This window comes from Muscardinus avellanarius (assembly GCF_963383645.1).
Source record: "Muscardinus avellanarius genome assembly, chromosome: 7".
NCBI lineage: Eukaryota > Metazoa > Chordata > Mammalia > Rodentia > Gliridae > Muscardinus > Muscardinus avellanarius.
The window spans coordinates 64496391-64506144 of NC_137793.1; positions in this window are offsets into that span (position 1 = coordinate 64496391).

Genomic DNA, 9754 nt, shown 5'->3' on the forward strand with positions numbered 1-9754 from the left:
ATAACAATATACACACACAAACACAAAATGGGTTTTGCTAGAAGAGTGGGTTTGATTTGCCACATTCATTAGTTTTCTGGGAGTGTTACTTTTTTTTTTTTTTTTTATCAGATACCGCTGCTTTATTCGGACCCGGCACCCTCCGGAGAGTCAGCCGGCCGTGGGGGAAGGGACCGACGGGCCACGTGTCTTGAGAGTTGCGCATAGTCCTGATGGGCCGGCTGAGTCACGTGGCGATCGGAGGCGCCGATGTTTTATAGGCATGCCGATTCTCTCGTGACATCTGTAGCATCGCGACGTTTGGAGTCTCGAGGCACATGGAGTCTCGCGATATCTCCGCTTCTGGCTTCCAGGGTTCTGCTGCAAGATCACGCGGGGGAGGGACCCAACTTATCATTCCGGCCTTTTGGTGATAATGGGCGGAGATTCGAATCTTAAACTACTTCCTGCTGCCAGGGGGTGTTGTACGGGGCCCCCTTGGCTGGGAGAGGTCAGGTCCTCCAGAAGTGGGCAGGTGGGAGTATGGCTGCAGCGGGAGTCGGAGGTTACCCTGGACAGCTTGGTGGTGTGTGTTCAAGGAGACTTTAACAGACAAGGAGCCGCTACCTGGAGAGTTACCCTGGGAGGGTTACTTCTGATGTTTAAGAAAACAAAATAGAGCCAGGCATGGTGGTACACACTTGTAATCCCAATCCCAGCATTTGCAGGGCTGAGACAGGAGGATCATGGTTCATGGACAGTCTCGGCTACTTAGTGAGGCCCTCTGTGACTCAGTGTGACCCTGTTCTAAAACAATAAAAATGTTACTGTATGATTTTTCCTAAACGATGACCAAGAAATCTGGAGATAAAATAATTGTGGCCCATTTTGTGAACGTTTAGAGTTAAAAACAAAACTAAACTAAAAAAGTGAGTAAACATTCCATGTGGCTGATCTAGTTAATTTTCATGCTGAGTTTATCCTAAAGTGACTAATTCGTCAAAACACTCTTAAATTCCTTATAAATTCTCTCAGTATCTATTGCATTTTAAGAAATCTTTTTGGGAGCCAGGGTGTGGTGGCGCACACTTGTAATCCCAGTACTTGGGAGGCTGAGACAGGAGGATCGCCATTCCTGGACAGCCTCAGATACATAGTGAGTCTCTCCCTCCACAACTTATGGAGATCCTGTTTAAAAATAAAGAATAATTGGGAAGCTGAGACTGGAGGATCGTGGTTCGCGAACAGCCTCAGTTACTTAGTGAGGCCCTCTGCTACTCAGTGAGACCCTGTTTCAAAATAAAGAATAAAAAAAAATCAGGTAGGGGTGTAGCTCAGAGGTCAAATGCCTCTGGGTTCCATCCCCAGACCCGCAAGAAGAATAAAAAGTAAAAATAAAAATAAAGAATAAAAAACTAGGGCTGGGGGTGTAGCTCTGAGGTAGAATGTCCCTGGGTTCCATGCTCAGAGCTGGGGGTAAAAAATAACAAAATTGGGCTGTGAATGGAGAATGGAGATCAGAGGTAGAATGTCCCTGGGTTCTACCCTGCATACTAAAAAAAAAAAAAAAAAAAAAAAAAAAAAAAATTGGGAAATTGGACCTTTATTCCTGTGTCCTCCAGAAGTCCATCTGCAAACTTGGCCAGCCCAGTGAAGCACACATTTTCTCTGCCTCACTTGTCATTTGGACCCCTTTTTATCAAAAGCTCTCACTTCTTTTGTAGTTTGTGGTAATGCAGAGCCTCTTCTGTGTCATGTGGAAAATTCAGGCTGTGCTCCTAGAGGAATTTGCATAGGTATTATAGAAATTATATGTCGTAAGAAGCTAATTTTCATTCCAGATGAGCCAACCTGTAAACAAAAAATAAGATGAAAGACAGAAAACCAAAATTAAATAACACAAATTTATTAAAGACACTAGGAACATATAACACAATAATAAGATTTTACTCTTTCAGATCAGGTTGCTCTAACGGTCTCATGTCCAAATGTGCAAACTCCCATTCTTGAGAAGGTAGGGTTACCTGTGTAGGAAGAGAGGAGGGAGCCGTGGTAGGAATCGTGGTAAAGAAGATCCCAGTCAGAACAAAGGCAGCACAGAGGCCCCGTGGTAGGAACATCTTGGGAGTGTTTTATGCAGAACAAGGCTGAGTTCAGGAGGTTAGTGGCCAGACGAGAATGGTGTTTAGGGCAAGGGGAGATGCCATTAGCAACAAGGGTCAGGAGATTCCTGTGCTCTGGAAGCAGCTCCGGGTCCCCTGAGTGCCCGCCAGCCATGTCTTTACGAGTGTAAATTAGGGGACCTCATCCAGATATCTCAGCAATAGAAATTCGTTGCTCTAACTTCCAGAACAAATGCAGAAGAAGAAGAAATAAAGCGTGACTTAGTTTCTTCCAGAGTGCCTGTCACTCCATTTCTGGGTGTCTCCTGTCCTGAAGGCACATGGTGTGGAGGCTGGTTTTCCTTGTAACAAATGAGGACTCATCAGGTGTGGTGGTGTGTGCCACATACTAGTAATCCCAGTAATTGGGAGGCTGAGACAGGAGGATCAGTGGTTTGAGGACAGCCTCACCAAGTAGGGAAACTCTTCAACCTAGTGAGACCCTGTTTTAAAATTCAAGAAAAAAATGGCTGATGATGCTGCTCAGAGTTCGAATGCTCCTGGATTCAATCCTCAGTACCACAGAAAAGGGGAACTCTGAGTGAGCCCCACTCATTGCAGGATCATGGAGTAACAGTGGCCACTGTCTTGGCCAGTCCCTTGACTGTCCTCTTGGCCCTGGACTTGAATGCCTTGAATAAGTTCCCTCTGCCAACTGGAGCTGGATGCCTCCTTCCTCCCTGCGGCCTTGCTAAGTAATGCTTGCTCAAGGGCCACCTCCCTGTCCTAACCAACCCTGCCCCTCACAAGTTTCTTTTGACCCACAACACTGCAGCCAACACCTGCAGCTGCTCCAGAGCCTTGTGTGAAGGGATTTCTCAGCCTCCTTCCACTGCGCCAGGTCACCAGCAGGGTCTGGCGTTACAGGCCATTTTGCCCTTCTTGCACACCAGGAAGGAGAAAGAACACCTTTCACATCTACTTAATTGGGTGGCAGCACCTCAAGAGAGAAACAAGTGGCAGGGAGAGAAAATCTCTAAATTGGTGGGAGGCAAGGCCAGTGCAGTGACTGAGGTAAAGCAGGTAGGGAGGGGGGCCGCAGGCCAAGCATGGCCGCAGTCTCAGCTCCTGGGAGTCGGAGACAGGAGGGTCATGAGTTCAAGGACAGGACATGGAACTTAGCAAGGTCCTGTTTTAAGGTAAACAGTTTAAAGGGCTGCAGCTCCGTGTTCAATTCCTAGAATCACCAGAAGAAGGGCCAGGGAGGGGTCGTGTCCCCTCCCCTTCCCTCTGCTCCTGACAGTCAGGGCTACATCAGAGCGCTGGAGGCCTGCACCGTCCCTTGGAGTGAGCATCCCTTGGTGTGGGCTGCTGCCGTGTCCTTGATCAACTTTCCAGGTCAAGCACAAGTGCCTTTAGGATCTGCCTGGCTATGTCCACTAAGAAGGACCCTCAGGTGTGTTTCTGAAGCGGGTTATGGTCTACTTAGACAGTAGGCAGAGTGCTATTGAATCCTGGGAGTGAGGTGTAAGCACGACTTAGGCAAAGAGACCTCAGAGACACACTGCCAAAGGGGATAACATTCTGTTTTCTTTGCGGGTCTGGCGACGGAACCTGGGGGAATTTGACCTCCAAGCTACACCCCTGCCCCATTTTTTATTCTTTTTAATTTGAAACAGGGTCTCACTAAATTGCAGAGGGCCTCACTAAGTAGCTGAGGCTGTTTGTGAGCCGCGATCCTCCGTCTCAGCCTCCCAAATGCTGGGATTGCAAGCATGCGCCACCACACCTGGCTGGATAACATTCTCTTACTTGTGCCCTAGAATGTGACTTTTGAAACAAGAAACTTCGGACAGGAGTAGTAACTGCCTGCTTTATAAAGTGCCCAATAGCCAGGCGTGGTGGCAAACGCCTGTAATCCCTGCACTTGGGAGGCAGAGACAGGAGGATCGCGCAGGCGCGAAGCCAGCCTCGCTGGCTTAAGAGACCCTGTTTCCAAATAAAATATAAAATAGGTCTGGGAGTGTAGCCTGGAGGTAGAAGGGCTTCCAGGAACCCCAGTACCACCAAAAAAATAAAAATAAAAAAAGAGCACCCCGGGGCTATAGCTTGGAGGTAGAGCACTCCTGAGTTCAGTCCCCAATAGCACACATGCACTACACACATGCACTACACACATGCACTACACACAATCATACACTACATGCTTTATTACTTTACTCAACCGAGATGTGCAGTGCCAGTCAGTTCTCTGAAGAACAAAAGTGCGTTTACACAATAGAATGGGAGAATTTCTTTGCCCCCCCCCTTCCTTCTTCCTCCCAGGAAGAAAAAGAAAGGAGAAAGGAGGTAAGAAAAGATACTTTCCTTGGCATTAGTAACCGCTTCCCCTTTTGGCTTTACCTGTGCAGTTTCCATCGACTGAGGATACCTGGGTATTGTGTCTATAAGGAGAGCCAGCAATTTCAAATGGCATTTCTTGTGGTGGTTGCATAGGAAGATTTATTCTTGATTTTGAAACAGGGTCTCACTGAGTTGCAGAGGGCCTCACTAAGTAGCTGAGTCTGGCCTCGAAGCATGATCCTCCCATCTCTGCTCACAAATGCTGGAATGACAAGCGTGTGCCGTTATGCCTGGCTTTATGCCGATGTCCAGCCTCGGCCAGTCCAGGGGTCTTGAAGGAGATGTAAATTCAGAAAAATTGAAGAATGAGAAACCCTGTGTTTAGTACAGAGAGAAGGCATCTCTTCCTGTGTCCTAGAATATGCTTTATTTGTACATGAGTCCAACAGATGAGAGCAAGCCATGTCATACATATTCTGTTTTACATTTTGGTTTTTTGTTAACGTAAATTTTATGAAGTAGGCACACCTTAAAACCGTCTATTTTTTCTGTTCTTTCTATTTTTCATGTAAATCTGTTAGGAGGTGACCTACAAAACATTCTCATCTAGCTATAATCTTTTAAACTTTTACTTACCTATGTTTAACCTATGACCTTATATGTCATAAGTGAGGAACTGCAACTTATTTTATTCTCTATCTTAATAGTAAATGCTAGACTTACTGTTTTTACTTCTAAGGTTAACTGCTATTTTCATCCACCATTTTAACGTTCAGGTATTCTGTTAACTTAATCTGACCCAACCACCAAACCTACAGTACATAAAGTTATTCTATTTCTCATGGTCTCAACATACATTGTCTATACCTTAATTTTCTTTTCTTTTTTCTTTTTTTATGGTACTGATGATGGAACGCAGGGGCATTCTGCCTCAGAGCTACACTACCAGCCCTTATTTTTTATTTTTTATTTTGAAACAGAGTCTCACTAAGTTGCTGAGGGCCTCACTAAGTAGCTGAGGCTGTCCTTAAACTGCAATCCTCCTGTCTCAGCCTCTCATGCTGGGATGACGAGGGTGCGCCACCATGTCCGGCTATACTTTAATTTTCTATAATGTCTATTAAGTTGTTTACCAAGAGGACTCTTGTGCTTTAGTGAGCAGGCACCAAGGAGGTCCCTGCCTGCCCAAACTCTGCAGGAACAGCAGAGTCTTGACCTCAAGCCATTTTCTACTAATATTAACTCTGCTTTCCAAAGCGGAGGATCAGCTGGAGGTGAAAAAGTATTCTGATGAGGCGAGCCCCTGAGGGGTATACCACAGCAGACCCCCTATCTTGGAGGTGACATGCGGAGGACCTGGTACAGTAAGTACAGTTTATTTAAAGTTACCTTTTCAGCCGGGCATTGTGGTACACGTTTGTAATCCCAGCATTCAGGAGGCTGAGACGGGAGGATCAAGGTTCGCGGACAGCCTCGGGTACTTAGTGAGGCCCTCTGCAATTCAGTGAGACCCTGTTTCTAAATAAAGAATAAAAACTAGGGCTGGGGGTGGAGCTTGGAGGCAGAATGCCCCTGGGTTCCATCCCCAGACCCACAAAAATAAATAAATAAAATAAAGTTACCTTTTCTTTTTATGGCTAAAACCTTAGGTAAGCTAGGTGTTGTAAGCAGAGGAGAAAAAATGCTCTTTTCTATGTACCTCTTTGAAAAATTCCCCATGAGCCATATTCTTAGTGCTATTCCCAGCACAAATCTTAGGATATTTTCCAGTCACATTCATATCAATTTCCCGATTTATTACAGAACAGCAGTCTCCATTCAAGGCTATTTTCAATTTCCTCCAAAGAACCTTTAATATTGTCATTATTATAACTAAAACCATGAAGCATCATCGAGTCTTATGGAGGACTTCATTTCATAGGATTCCAAGTCATGAAGAGTCTTCCAGCCCTGTGGAATTCTCTTCCCAGCTGCGACCCTGTCATACAACAGGAATGGCACTGCCTCTGCTGCTGTTATTCTTTTCATTTTGAAACAGGATCTCCCGAGGTTGAGGAGGGCCTCACTCAGTAGCTGAGGCTGGCCGAGAACCACGATCCTTTCATCTCAGCCTCCCAAGTACTGGGATGGCACGTGTGTGCCTCCACGCCCAGCCAGGTTCTGTGTTTCTAACATTCAGTGTTCAGCTGGGCTGATGGCCAACCTTGAGCTGACCAAGGACAACCTTGGCTGCAGCTCTGGCTGAGAGCTCAGAGACAGAAAAGGATTTTATTGTTTTCTGCCTAAGTAGCAAAGCTTGTTTCTATTAGCCATCAACACAGGCTCCATCCGCATCAGATCAGGCAAGATGCCATGATGAGGCAGAGCATCCTTTCTGGTGCCTCCAGAGGCAGCATCAGGGCTAGGATTTACAGGGGCTTTATCTTGGCCTCTCCAAACTGGATGGGTGTGTGTGTGTGTGTGTGTGTGTGTGTGTGTGTGTGTGTGCGTGCAGGTGTGTGTGTTTGGGGTATTGGAGACATCAGGGTACAGTTTGTCCACCCTTCAGGCCTCCAGACATGGCTGGGCAGTGTTTAGTGATGCTGGTTCTCACCATATTGGTCCTCCTTCTCCCTGGGAGGCCTCCTGGAGTGTCAGCTGGGACGTGGCTGCCCTCAGCACCTGTGGCCTTTGGGGCCATAAGGGTGATGGTGGGGCGCCTGGTGTGGTGGCAGACCATGGGCAGAGTGCTGTGTCTGTGTCCTCTGCTCAGCAGGAAGGGTCTGGGATCAACTATCTGCGGGGACACGCTCCCTCTAGAGCTTCTGGGAAAGGGTAGCTCTAGGCTTCGCTCTGGCAGCCGGTGTGGCCCGGCTGAGGCAAATTCCGCAGGGCTGGAAGATGCTGGCCAAAACGAAGCCGTTAGCCCTCTTGATTTCAGTTATAATAATGATAATATTAATGATTCTTTGGAAGAAATTGAAAATTGCTTTGAGTGGGGGAGATTGCTGTTCTGTAATAATTCAGAAATTGATATGAATATGACTGAAAAATGTCTTAAGATTTGTGCTTGGAATAGCACAAAGAAGAATATAAATTTTTTATATTTTTTGTTTTTGTAATTGGAATTTTTCTAGGAGTGACGTAGAAAGAGCTCTTTGTTGTGTAATTGGGAATTTTTCAAGGACCTATGTAGAAAGAGCTCTTTGCTCCTCTGCTTACAACTCCTAACTCACTTAAGGTTTTAGCCATGAAAGGAAAAGTTAATTTTAGAAATTTTATACCTACTGTGCAAGGCCTTCTGAATGCCACTTATAAGATAGGTGGTCTCTGGGCGTGGTGGCGCATGCTTGTAATCCCTGCGCTTGCAAGGCAGAGACAGGAGGATCGTGCTTGGGAGGCGGAGACAGGAGGATCGCACAGGTTCGAAGCCAGTCACGCTGGCTTGAGAGACCCTGTTTCCAAAGAAAAATAAAAAATAGGTCTGGGAGTGTAGCCCGGAGGTAGAAGGGTTTCCAGGAACCCCAGTACCACCAAAAAAAAAAAAAAAAAAAAGAATGATGGTTGGTCGGACTGTGGTATCCCCCGTGGGGGGCTGGCGCTCATCAGAATACTTTTCCACCTCCAGCCGACCCTGCACTTTCCTGTACAGGAATGTATGATGAATGGAAAGCACAGAGTTAATGGAAAGTGGCTTGACGTCAGGACTCTGCCCTTCCTACAGAGCATTGGGCAGGCAGGGACCTCCTTGGTGCCTGCTCACTAAAGCACAAAAGAGTTCTCTTGGTAGACAACCTGATAGGTGTTATAGGAAATTAAGTGCAGACACTGTAAGATTATGAGACATTGAATAATTGTGTGGTATTGGTGGTTGGGACAGAGTAAGTAAATAGAATACCTAGTGGTTAAAATGGCAGATAAGATTAGCAGTTGATTTTAAAAGAGGAGACAGTACGTTTAGCACTAAGTAGTTAAGATAGAGGATAGGAAAAGTTCAATTAAAGTTTATCATCTGTGACGTAGAGTAGTAGAACGTTTTATAGTTCACCTCATAACAAATTAATAATGAACAAAAACAGGAAAAATAGGCTGCTCCGAGGTATGCTTGCTTCGTGGAATTTTGGTTAATGAAAAACTAGATGAAAAAGTTTGTGTGATGTGGCTTGCTGTCATCTGTTAGACTCACGTATAAATAAATTATATTCTAGGGCATAGGCAGGGACACCTTCCCCCTGCTACTAAGCGCTTTGTCTCTCATCCCTTCGTGTGCCAACTCCTCGCCAACCTTCAAGGACTTCTGACTTGGCTGGAGCAGGTCTCTGGCACCTATCCTCTTTGTTAATTTTTATTTTGTGTTTATTTGTAAGTTTATTTATTTAATGATACTGGGGATTGAACCCAGGGGCATTCTACTTCTGAGCTATACCTTCAGCCCTCCTTATTTTTTATTTATTTATTTATTTATTTATTTATTTATTTATTTATTTGGTGGTACTGGGGTTCCTGGAAGCCCTTCTACCTCCGGGCTACACTCCCAGACCTATTTTTGCATTTTTATTTGGAAACAGGGTCTCCTAAGCCAGCGTGCGGGGCTAGCTTCGAACCTGCGCGATCCTCCTGTCTCTGCCTCCCAAGCGCGGGAATTACAAGCGTGCGCCACCACGCCAGGCGAGCCCTCCTTATTTTTTATTCTTTATTTTGAAGCAGGTTCTCACTGAGTTGCAAAGGGCCTCACTAAGTAGTTGAGGCTGGCCATGAACCACGATCTTCCTGTCTCAGTCTAATCCAAATGCTGGGATTACAAGTGTATGCCATCATGCCCAGCTTGTATTTATTTATTTTTGTGGTACTGGGGATTGAACCCAGGGACATTCTGCCTCCAAGCTACACACCCAGCCTGATTTTTTTTTTTTATTTATTAAATTTATTTTTTAGGTACTGGTGGTTGATGGAACCTAGGGACATTCTACCTCCAAGCTACACCCACGGCCCTATTTCTTATTATTTTGAATCAGGGACTCACTATAATTTGTAGAGGGCCTCACTAAATAGCTGAGGTTGGCTGTGAATCTGTGATCCTTGTCTCAGCCTCCCGAGTACTGGGATTACAAGTGCGTGCCACCACTCCCGGCTAATTTTTTATTTTGAAATGGTCTCACTGAGTTGGTGAAGGCCTCTCTAAGTTACTGGGGCTGGCTGTGAACCTGTGTTTCAGCCTGCCAAGGATGGGGATGACAGGCTGGATGTCTGGGATCTATTTTTAAAAACAACACTGCCCAACTAGCTTGCTGCCTGAGTAATATTTACAAGCTAAAAGTTCAGTTTTGCTATTGTTTCTATAATAAAATTTG